The sequence below is a fragment of the Silene latifolia genome, chromosome 4 (assembly GCF_048544455.1).
Source record: "Silene latifolia isolate original U9 population chromosome 4, ASM4854445v1, whole genome shotgun sequence".
NCBI lineage: Eukaryota > Viridiplantae > Streptophyta > Magnoliopsida > Caryophyllales > Caryophyllaceae > Silene > Silene latifolia.
The window spans coordinates 55,276,280-55,287,628 of NC_133529.1; the positions used below are offsets into that span (position 1 = coordinate 55,276,280).

At 40.0% G+C, this 11,349-nt stretch overlaps 1 non-coding gene across 1 annotated transcript; it reads left to right on the plus strand.

Moving 5' to 3' along the window:
* The first annotated feature begins 296 nt into the window (after positions 1-296).
* On the plus strand, positions 297-403 carry LOC141654321 (small nucleolar RNA R71). Its single transcript, XR_012547882.1, has one exon. It is a non-coding gene; the product is annotated as a small nucleolar RNA R71 (small nucleolar RNA).
* The last annotated feature ends 10,946 nt before the right edge of the window (positions 404-11,349 follow it).

Sequence of the window (11,349 nt, forward strand, 5' to 3'; positions counted from 1 at the left end):
ATTTTGAGGCTTCTTCAAGTTTAGCCATAGCTTTTTCAAACTTCAAATTGATGGTATCAATGTGAGCACTAAGTTGAGCACCCAATTGAGTAACGGAGTCCACTTCATGCTTTCCTCCTCTAGTCGCCTTGCGAGGTCTACTATATTGTGAGTTATGGACCGCCATTTCCTCAATTTTGTTCCAAGTTTGATTGTCATCAACTTCGGTGAACATTTCATTTGATCCCATGTTGAGAATGTTCCTTGAATCTTCATAAAGACCGTTCCAAAATCGTTGTACCAAGAACCACTCGCTAAGTCCATGGTGAGGACATGAGCGACAAATTCCCTTGAATCGCTCCCAAGCTTCATACAAAGATTCTTCATCCCTTTGCTTAAAGCCCGTGATTTGAGCTCTTAGCATGTTAGTCTTTTCCGGTGGATAGAACTTTTTGTAGAAAGCTAAAGCCAATTTCTTCCAAGAATCAATTCCGAGAGTAGCCTTATCAAGGCTTTTCAACCATTGTTTCGCGTTGCTAATTAGAGAAAAAGGAAATAAGACCCATCGAATTTGGTCTTGAGTTACACTGGTTTGAGAAATTGCATCACAATAATCGCAAAAAGCCTCCATATGAGAGTGAGGGTCTTCACTAGGCATCCCCCCAAATTGGCTTCTTTCGACTAATTGGATAAATGCGGATTTGGCAATAAAATTTCCGGTTAGATGTTGTGGTGTGGGAGTACCATTGGGTAGGTTCTCCTCGGTGGGTACGGAATGTGATGAAAACTTAGGCATTGTGGGTTGATTTTGTGTTGGATTTTGTGTTGGGTTCTCCTCACCTTCTCTTGCAAAAGGGTTGATGAACTCAATAGTATTTGGTTGAATAACCTCACTAACACCTCTCAAAGTTCTCCTAGCAAGTCTTCTATTGGTTGTCAAAGTTCTTTCAATTTCGTGATCAAAGGGTAACAAGTCACCTTGTGACCTTCTAGACATGCAAAATATCAAACAACTCGAAAACAATTAGAACAAACCTTGAGGAGTTTTACTTCGTCAAGGTAAAGAAAGACACAACTAATAACAATATAAGAAAATCTAAATCAAGTTAACACGTCCCCGGCAACGGCGCCATTTTTGGTCGGGATAAATCTTTTCGGTTACTTGTCGTTAGGAGCACCTAGACCAAAACACAATTTATAACTTCACAAAAAACTCTACAATTAGTAAAGAGGCAAGTAAAGGTCGGATCCCAAGGGACGGGAATTGAGATGAGATTTCCATTGCAACTAGTGGTGTCTTAGGGGTGTCACAATTGGGGTTTGAATAGAAGATCACTAAACTAAATAGCAATGAAAGTAAACAAGCAAGATGAATTAAAAGGGATGTAAACAATTGATAAAAAGCACTAGGGTGTCATGGGGTCATAGGGGATTCATGGGAATTGATCATACAAACATGTTCTCAAATTATAAGCAAGCAATTATTGTTGTGATGGATCGAGTTGGTTTATATCTTACAATCCTAGGAAAGTTTGGGTCCCGGAGTCGAATCTATTAGATTGTACAACACCTACAAGTCGACTTAGTCTTCCCTACTCAACAACATGCATGGTCTAATGAGACTCGAGTTAGTTTATGTCTTACAAGTCTCATTGAAAAGATAGGTGATGGGTAAAAAATGCAAGGATTCATAGGCTCGCATTTCATCAAACATAACATGTGCATGAGTTGAGATCATAACAAGCAAGCAAATAAACCATGAAAGCATATTAATTTAAGCATGAATCATTCCCCATGTTGGTTTCTCCTAATTACCCATTAACCCTAGCTAAGGAAACTACTCACTCATTATCATGTTGAACATGCTAGCAAGGTTGTCAATCATACCAACAAAGTGAAACATGATGAATAAATGAAAGTAATTAACAATAATTAAAAAGGGATTAAGAGAATTATACCTATTAATGATTCCAATAATAAAGCAAAGAATAAAAGAAGTACTTGATGCTTGATTGGAAGGTTGTCAATCTTCCAATAATAACCCAAATAATCTTCAATTACCCAAAATAAAGGATGCACAAGAGAGAGATTAAGGAAATAAAACTTGTATTAAAACTTGATTAATTGTTGATTACAAGATTAAAGAGAGATTTGATTGATATTAACTACACTAAAGATTGCTAAGAAGAACATGCTCTTCTAATTAGAATAATGGGGTATTTATAGTGGGGATTAGGTGGATGAATTATGGTTAACTAAGGGCTTAAATGATGATTAAGTCCCTTGTTGAGGAAACGCCAATCTTTTTGGAAAGACTTCGGTCTCTAGGGAGACTCCGGTCTCTAGAAAAAGATGTGCATCCTTCCTTGAAGCTTGAAGAAGACGAAATGGGTCTGCCTGGGAATTCGGGCGTCTTTAGCACGGGACGGGCGGATTTGGTGGTCTCCGCCCGGGCGTCTTGGGGTGAAGACGGGCGTCTTCTGGAGATTTTGCCCGGGCGTCTTGGGGTGAAGACGCACGGATTGTGGCTTGGTGGACGGGCGTCTTCAGGGAAAGACGACGATTATCGGATTCTTCAAGCGATCTCGTTCCTTCTTCTTTTCTTCCTTTTTCTTCATAAAATCCTTGGGGATTTCCTCGGGGATGCAAGGATCTCTTCTCATCATTGCCCATCTACTATAGTATGTACAAAGGCCTTCTAATCTTGTCTCTCCTTTATGCTTGGTCATTGAATTCAATCAATTTAGTCTCATTTTGCCATGAAAATGCAAGGTTTGCACTCCTTTCCTACCAAGGGATCAAAACCTCAAAGAATATGCAAAACAAAGAACTAAAGACAATAAATGACCCAAATATGCACTAAAAAGCATGGGAACAAGGCTAATTCGGGGACTAAATATGCTCTAATTATGGTCACATCAAACAGCTATCACACTAGTATTGGCATGGTGCCAGTTCAGGCCTTATATGGGAGGAGATATAGGAGTCCGATTTGTTGGGATGAGAGTGCTAAGGCAGTGGTTTTAGGACCAGAGATGGTTCATGAGATGGTTCATGAGATGGTTGAACATATTAAGATGATCAGGGAGAGGATGAGAGCAGCTCAAGATAGGCAAAAGAGTTATGCAGATCTACATCGCCGGGATATAGAGTTTCAGGTTAGGGACAAGGTTCTTCTGAAAGTGTCTCCTATGCGTGGGGTCATGAGATTTGGGAAGAAAGGCAAGCTGAGTCAGAAGTTCATAGGACCATATGAGATCTTAGACCGCGTTGGAGAGGTTGCTTATCGTTTGGCTTTACCGCCTTCTTTGGATATGGTGCATAATGTGTTTCATGTATCTCAGCTGCGGAAGTATGTGAGTGATCCGTCACATGTGTTAGAAGCAGATAACATAGAGCTAGATGAGTCCTTGTCTTACCTTGAGGTGCCTAAGCAGATTCTTGACCGGAAGGTTAGGAAGACTAGACATGGTGAGAGGAGGCCATGAGAGAGCGTTAGAAGTAGAGAACATAGAGCTTAACATCCTTTGGTCTAATCATGAGGCTGAGGAGGCTATATGGGAGGCAGAGGAGGCCATGAGAGAGCCTTTTTGATCAGGTTTGTATGGTTACCGGGACGTAACCTTGTTTCTTTTAGGGGTGTAGGAGATGATCGCGAAGAGTTTTTGCATCTTTTTATGTTGTTTTTGGTATAGTTAGTAGTGGTTTGTGTCGGGTTGAGTTTGGTTGGTAGTACGTGTGGAGTTTTGTGTCGAGTTTTATGTTGTTTGTTGTGTCGGGAGTGTGGTAGTATGTTTTATTTTGTTGTGGTTTGAACTTCGGGGACGAAGTTCCTTTTAAGAAGGGAAGACTGTAATACTACGGTTTTATGAGTCTCTAGGTACTCTATCGAGTGGGCCTTACTCTGTCGAGTAAGGGTGTTTTGTTTTTAGAAACAGTATTCTGCCTGTAGGGTACTCGATCGAGTAGCCTGGGTACTCGATCGAGTAAGTGGCACTCGATCGAGTACGTTAGTTACTCGATCGAGTAGGTCGGTTAACGGGTATTATTTTGACGGGTTTTGTTAATAACACGGATTAGTATATAATTCATATCGTCTACTTCCCTAAACACTTTTACAAACCTAATAAACTTAAAAAGGAGATTGAAACTACGTTGTTCCCATCATCCGTGTTATTGACAAATCCCGGAGCTTAAGAGGTCGGATTTCATCGTTCTTTGCATCTTAGTGATCCTTGCGTCAAGGGTAAGATCCACATACCAATTTTATAGCATTTAATTAACTTTGTTTAAACCCTAAGTTGGGGGATTGGGGGTTTTTATGGTTAGTTGTGCTAGTAGTAATTATGTGATTATGTGATAGGAGGAGGATTCGTAGAAGAGAGGTTTTTATATAGCTGTTGAGATCGTCTGCTTGTGTTGCATTCCAGGTAGGGTTTCCCTACTCAGTATTAGTCACATAATGTGGTTTGTTTTGATTGTGATTGTTGTAAAGTATCATGTTCATATTGTGACGGTTGTTGGATTTGGTTGTTGTTAATTGCTGTGATTGTTTCTGTCTGTGTTCTTCGGGGTGCGTCCCTGGCTGAGTGGAGTCACTTGCGGGAGTGGCTTCACGCCCATTATTCGCCTTCTGTGGAACCCGCCACCGAAGGGATGTGCACATTAATGGATTTGGGTTTATCGCTCGACGGAGATGAGCGGGGCTTAGGTGGGAATGGATGCGGTCCCCCACTGGTGGCGAGGAGTAACCTGTTGCGATGGGTACTCTGGCAGGGCTACACACTTTAGTGTGTAGTCAGTATTGAGGAATTGGTGATGGAGTTCGGGATGATGTGAAGATTGAGCTGTGTTGATTTCTGTCTTATTGTGATTATATAATTGTGTGATTAGTACTGACCCCGTCTTTGATTTATAAAACTGTGGTGATCCATTCGGGGATGGTGAGCAGTTGTTGAGCAGGTTTGATATGGTGCTTATGGGCTAGCTGGGATGAGTCATCGCTTGCAGTTAGAAGAGTCTTCCGCTGTTGTCAGACATTTTGTTTAGTTGTTAGACATTTGGTTTTGGAGAACATGTATTACTCTTTTATCAGTTTGGATTTGGTTTGTAATCACTTTAAACTTTATACTATTTAAATTATGTTTCGTTATTGTCATTTGATCATCATTGCCTCGGGAAACCGAGATAGTGACATTTCTATACCTGAGTGGTCCTCGTAAGGCACTTGGAGTATGGGGCTGTCACAAGGTTATAAATAAAGGTCATTGTTTAAGTCACCTCTTTACTCGGAACGAGCAAAGGTTCGATTTGGGGATATTTGATGTGACTCGTATTCACACACATTTAGTCCCTTAACTAGCCTCGTTCCTATGCTTTTTTGCATGCATTAGGGTCGTTTCTTATCTTTAGCTTCCTAATTTGCATATTCTATGGGGTTTTGTGTCCTTGGTAGGAGAGGAATGCTAACCTTGCTTATATGAAGCAAAACAGACCTAAATGGATCGCATCTAACAACCAAGCAACAATGAGGAGACCAACACTAAAGGCCTAAGTCAATAAAACAAGTACTTGGGCAATGATGAAGGACCCCCACGGCTCCTCAACGATCCCCACGGATCATGAGACAGCCAAATGAAGAAAAAGAAAAGCCGACCCTTGAGACGGCATCCCAAGCTTGGCCCTAGCGTCCCGAAGAAGAGGACGGGCATCCCCAAGCTCAGCCCGAGCGCCCCTTGAGCAGGACGGGCATTTTTACTTACAGCATGAGCGTCCAACAAGGGCAGGTCGAGCGTCTCCATGAAGGACTTGCAAGGCGTTAATCTTCATTTTAGGGACTTAATCGTCATTTAAGCCCTTAGTTACCCTAACACTTGTACTTAGTATAAATACTCCAATTTAATAGGAGATTAGCACAAAGCTTTAATCATGTTTTATTAGCATTAATTATGTTTTATTACGAGGTTATCTTATATTAATCCAAGTTATTAATACAATCCAATTACACAATTCAATCTTAATCTTTCCTTAATTATTCAAGTGTTCTTAGATCTAGTTGGGTAATTTGAAGACTATTTGGGTTTATTGAAGAATTCACAACTCTTCATGATTCATCAAGTTTTCTTCTATTGTTCTTTGCTTTATACTGGATCATCCTAAGTTGGTACAATTTCTCTACTCTTTAATTAATCGTTGTTTATTATTTTACTCTTTCATCATGTTTAGATTTGTTAATATGATTGACATTATTGTTAGCATGTCCACCATGATAATGAGTGAGTAGTTCCTTAACTAGGATTAATGGGGAATTAGGGTAATTAGGGTAATTAATCATGGGGTAAGTCTTTACTTAATAAGTTCATATTAGTGCTTGCTTGTTAAAGTTTCAACTTATTCACATGTTATGCTTGATGAAATGCTTGATTAACAACCTAGCATGAATCTCTTATCCTTTCAACAAGACTTGTAAGACATAAACTAACTCAAGGCTTGTTAGACCATGCATATAGTTGATTAGGAATAATTAAGTCGACTTGTATGTGTTGTAAAGTCTTCACCGATTCAACTCCGAGACCCAAAACTTCCTAGGAATTGTAAGATATAAACTAACTCGATTCCATTACAGCAATAAATTCCTTGCATCTATGAAACATGTTTATGTTATCTCACCATGATTCCCTTATGAACCCATGATACCCCAGTGCTTTAATCAATTGTTTACAAACCCCATTTGCTTAATTTACTTTACTTTCATTTGTTTACATTTCCTTTGTTAAGTAGTTTAGATTGCAAACCTCAAACTCAACCCAAATTGTGACACCTAAGACATAGCTTTCTACAACCTATAAATCAATGCAATACCCATCCATTGAGATCCGACCTTTACTTACCACTCTACTAAGAGTAGTTTGTTGAGATTATAAATAGTGTTTGATAGGGAGAATTGTAGATACCTCATTTCTACACTTTCCGCCAACCACCCAGTGATGATTGGGCCGCATGTTTGGTACACAACGATTTATGACAGTTCGTAAGTTTATCATCAAGTGATAGCTCAAACACTTATGTCAACCCCTTGGTCGTCATCTACGCGCCGATATGGTCGTTTGGACAGTAATTAGAGCTCATTTGGAGTCCGGGTCACAAACCGCTTCATTTTCTAAGAAACCGTTTAAAATGCCGAGTCGGAATGTGCTAGAATATTCCGGATATTTATTCCATATTAAATTTTATATATTTTGGTAAAATATCATCCATAACTCATATTTTACGGAATAAGGAAGTACAGATCTACCGCAATTCCATAAAAGGAATGCGGAAATCTTTCTTCCGCGGGAGGAAACCTCTGGGGAAATGACGCAGCAGGTGTTACGCCTCTTGGAAGGACCGTAGCAGCTGTTGCGCCCTTTCTCTAGCCCTCTTTTGCTGTTTACGGAATATTTCCGTGATTTCATTCCAAAGTTTGAGTCATTCCATAACTCCTCACATATTTTAGTATAAATAGAGACCTTCGGTCTCCATATTTTTCACGCGAGTGTCCGCCCTTCTTTTCTCTCTTTGCATTCTTGACCATGCTCTAAGATTTGGACGCCTACGTGCTTGATCAATCGACCACGTAATCTCAGATCATTCTGAGTACCAGTCACGTTGCATGACCGACCAATTTGACCACTACACATCAATCAATCAATTAATCTAAAATACTCCAACGAGGGCACTTTCAACATACATTCGAGTCGAGCAATCACTAACGTTAACTTAGTTAATCTCGTTTCCTCATCAATGTACGTCTGAGGATGTAAATCCCATCTTTTTTATTGTATTTTTTCTTTTTTTGTATCAATTAATGTAAGATTCACGTCGAAAGTACACTTAAAACCGACTTTAAAAACCTTTATTACAAACCGTTTTCCCGAAACAGCAGTTACCAGACGTCGAGAAGAAACGCAGCAGTAGCTGCGCCTCTTCGAAGTGTCGCAGCATCTGATGGGCCTCTTCCAGAGGCTGCCGCTGCTCCTGCTCTTCTTCTTCTTCCTCGGGTTTATGTGGGTTTATTTCTTTCGTTTTATTTTTCTTATTTTCTTTCCTTCTTCAGTATATAAACCATGTTTTAATAAATCCTTTCAATTATTACGTTTGTTCTCGACTTAAATCTCATATAACTCGATATTTGCGGGTTTTTTCATTAAATCAAACTCGGATTTTAGAAACTCGATTTGTCCATATCAAGTTTCTGGGATTCGCCCTTTGTACATATTTCCATTTTTTATTTTCAGTTTATCAATTTCTTTTAAAGTTTGTTCCTTCATCGTAAATAAACCTAATTCGATCTAATTCGTTCTTAATTCGTTTCAAACTCGTTTTAATTCGTGTTTATCGCTTTTACGACGGTTCCAGACGTAGTTAATATGCTTAGTCACTTTCTCTTGAGTCTAATGTCAATAATCAATCGTAAAACATACCAAAGGACGCTAACTATCCGCGGTTCTGACTTCACAGCCTGAGCTCAACTCAAGAACAGACGCAGGAATAACCGCGCCTCTTCTATGGGACGCAGCAGATGCTGCGCCTGTTCTGAGATGATCTATGTCCCTGAACTTCCGTTCTCGCTTTGACGTAGCCTTTTATTACGTAATTAATTAATTAATAATTATAATATCACCCTTAATCTGTCCTTTTTTGTCACTTTAATTTCTATCTTTTATTTTTTATTTTCTTTTCTTCAAATTTCCGTTTCGAGTGTGTTTTTGACGTAAATCAATTAAATAATTGTTATTCATTGTAATCTTAATTATCGTTATTTATTTGATGTATTTATTTATCGTTCATTGTATGGTTTATTTTCTTATCTTTCGCATGTAATCAATCTTAATTCCCAATTCGACATAATTGTTTGCTAAACTATTTGTTCAACGACGTAGTTTAATTCACATGCTAGGTTTAAAACGTTGAATGTTGCATTGCATGCATATAATCGACAACATATCAAATACGAACGATTTCCCTAATCATTAGTAGAGGCCGCTATCGAGGCGGGCGGGATTAGGTGTTCAGTAAAAGGACTTTCTAATACGTACCCTCACCCCTTACTCCAGATCTCTGTGAACATCCCTGTTCATTGGCATCCACGAGAGTCATTCTAAACATAGAATTGTAAGGGTAATGAGTTATTAGGGTTCATGTCACTACATTGTATCTTGACATGACACGAGGTATTCGAACGGTTCCAATTTCCCATAAAAATTGGTGGCGACTCCACAAATGGACGCTTATTTCAAGCGCTTCCGCGCGCGCCGCGGGTGGCCCATGTCCACATTTTGGCGACTCCGCTGGGGATTATACACTTATGTGTTACCCAGGGTGAAACTTGAACGAGGTTAGGGAATAGTTTATACGAGACAGTTGTCGGTTTTCATTACTCGACCTTCTTAGGTCGTTTTATTCGGCCTTCCTAGGCTTAACCCAACCCATACGACCAATCGTCCCGTCTGGATGGTCCAAATTCTTATCTGGGCTTAAGGATAGATAGCGATTGACGTCAACCATACCGTGGTACATACTCTTGTTTGTATCAAGGTCTTTCACTACTCGAGGAAATGGACTAGGAACCGACCTTACTCTTGTTTGGCACGGACCTCTCCACATACCAGGGTTTGATTGCTTGGTATGGCAACCCACCTTTTGAGCCCAGACCCTTTAAATGCACTCAGCATGCCGTTATAATGCTTGTATGAATGTTTGTATCATATGTGATCACCTTTTTGTAAACAAAACCATGACGAAATCCCTTTTAAAATGTAAATATTTTCAAAAGTGGCCTAAAATAGCGCAAAATGAGTTGAAACTCTGTCCAAATGTCCAGTCAAAAATCGGGCCTCAAAACCCATTTCAAAAACTCACCTCGAGTCAGCACTCAACTACACTACAGTTGCCTAGGACAAACCTTTCAAAATTTGTCATTTTCAAACCTCACTTAACACAGTGGCACACTCCCACTTCATAAGTCGAGTCTTTTTTGAGTAAGTGTGCTAAAATGGTCGATCGTGTTTTGATTCCTCGTCGATCTCTTTTCCCAGTTTCCAAGATGCCTGGAACTAGTCACGCAAGCGTTAATGGTCAACTCCAGCAACCTGGAAATGGTAATGATCTAATCCTAGCTACGCTAATCCGTCTACAAACAAGCCAAGCGCTCGCCTCAATGCTATTGAAGGTCGAAATGTCGCTATAGAAACTAGGCTTCCTCCTGTAGAGAACGATGTTCCCGACATGAGCGTGCATGATAACCTTCTACCCTTTATTGGAAAACCAGAAGTCATCCCGCCACTAGGTCCTACTGAAGCTGAAAAGCCACTCCAATACTTGGAGGAGCAACTAATGTACCATAAGGGAGATGACATCTACATGGAGAATAATCGCAAGTATGAGGCGGTAAATGCTCAATTGCCAAGCAACTTAAACATGACTGACATCCCAAAGTTCAAGGGGCATGAAAACCCTTTGAACCACATCCGTGCCTTCAAAGATTATATGTCTATCAAAGGCATCAAACCCGAGATGTTCCTAAGGATCTTTCCTTCATCTCTCGACACTATTCCTAAGCAATGGTTCTACTCTTTGTAACACAAGAAGATTGCCACTTGGGACGATGCCGTAATTGAGTTCTCTAAACAATACGCGGATAATGCTGAAATCCAAGTCAATATGCGCACTCTAGAAGTTCTTACCCAAAATGAGAAAGAAGGCTTCACCGACTTCCTAAGTAGGTGGAGAAAGACTAGCACACAACTTGTTGAATGTCCAGTCGAAGCCACTCTTGCGGAAAAGTTCGTGGATAATCTGAGACCCATTTATGCAAACCATTTGAGATACCAAAACATAAAGTCTTTCAAAGACTTGACTGTGCTAGGAACGAGAATTGAAGACGACATCCGTAAAGGACTCTTGTCCAAAACGGTAGGTCGTGGATATCAAGGTTCAACGAGTCGTTCATATGGCTCTACTAGCAAGACTGATGAGGTTAATCTTGTCGAATCTGCTAAGAAGAATAACCCGCAAAGGAAGTTCACAAACATTGGTGATTCATATTCTAACGCTATGAAAAGGTTGATGAAACAAGGTAAGCTCCAGCCCATAGGACCTACGCCTGACCTAGAGAAGAAGTCTAAGTTCTGGGATAAGAATGCATAGTTCGAATATCACAGCGGCAAGGGACACAATACGAAGAAATGCTTTAAACTGAAACATGTCCTTCAGGATTTGATCGAAGATGGTCGTTTACCCATACCTCCCGGAGGCAAGCCTAACAATACTCAGAATCCTCTTGGAGTTCTGATGATCACAGATGAAGAATCCACCTTTGATTGTTCACAA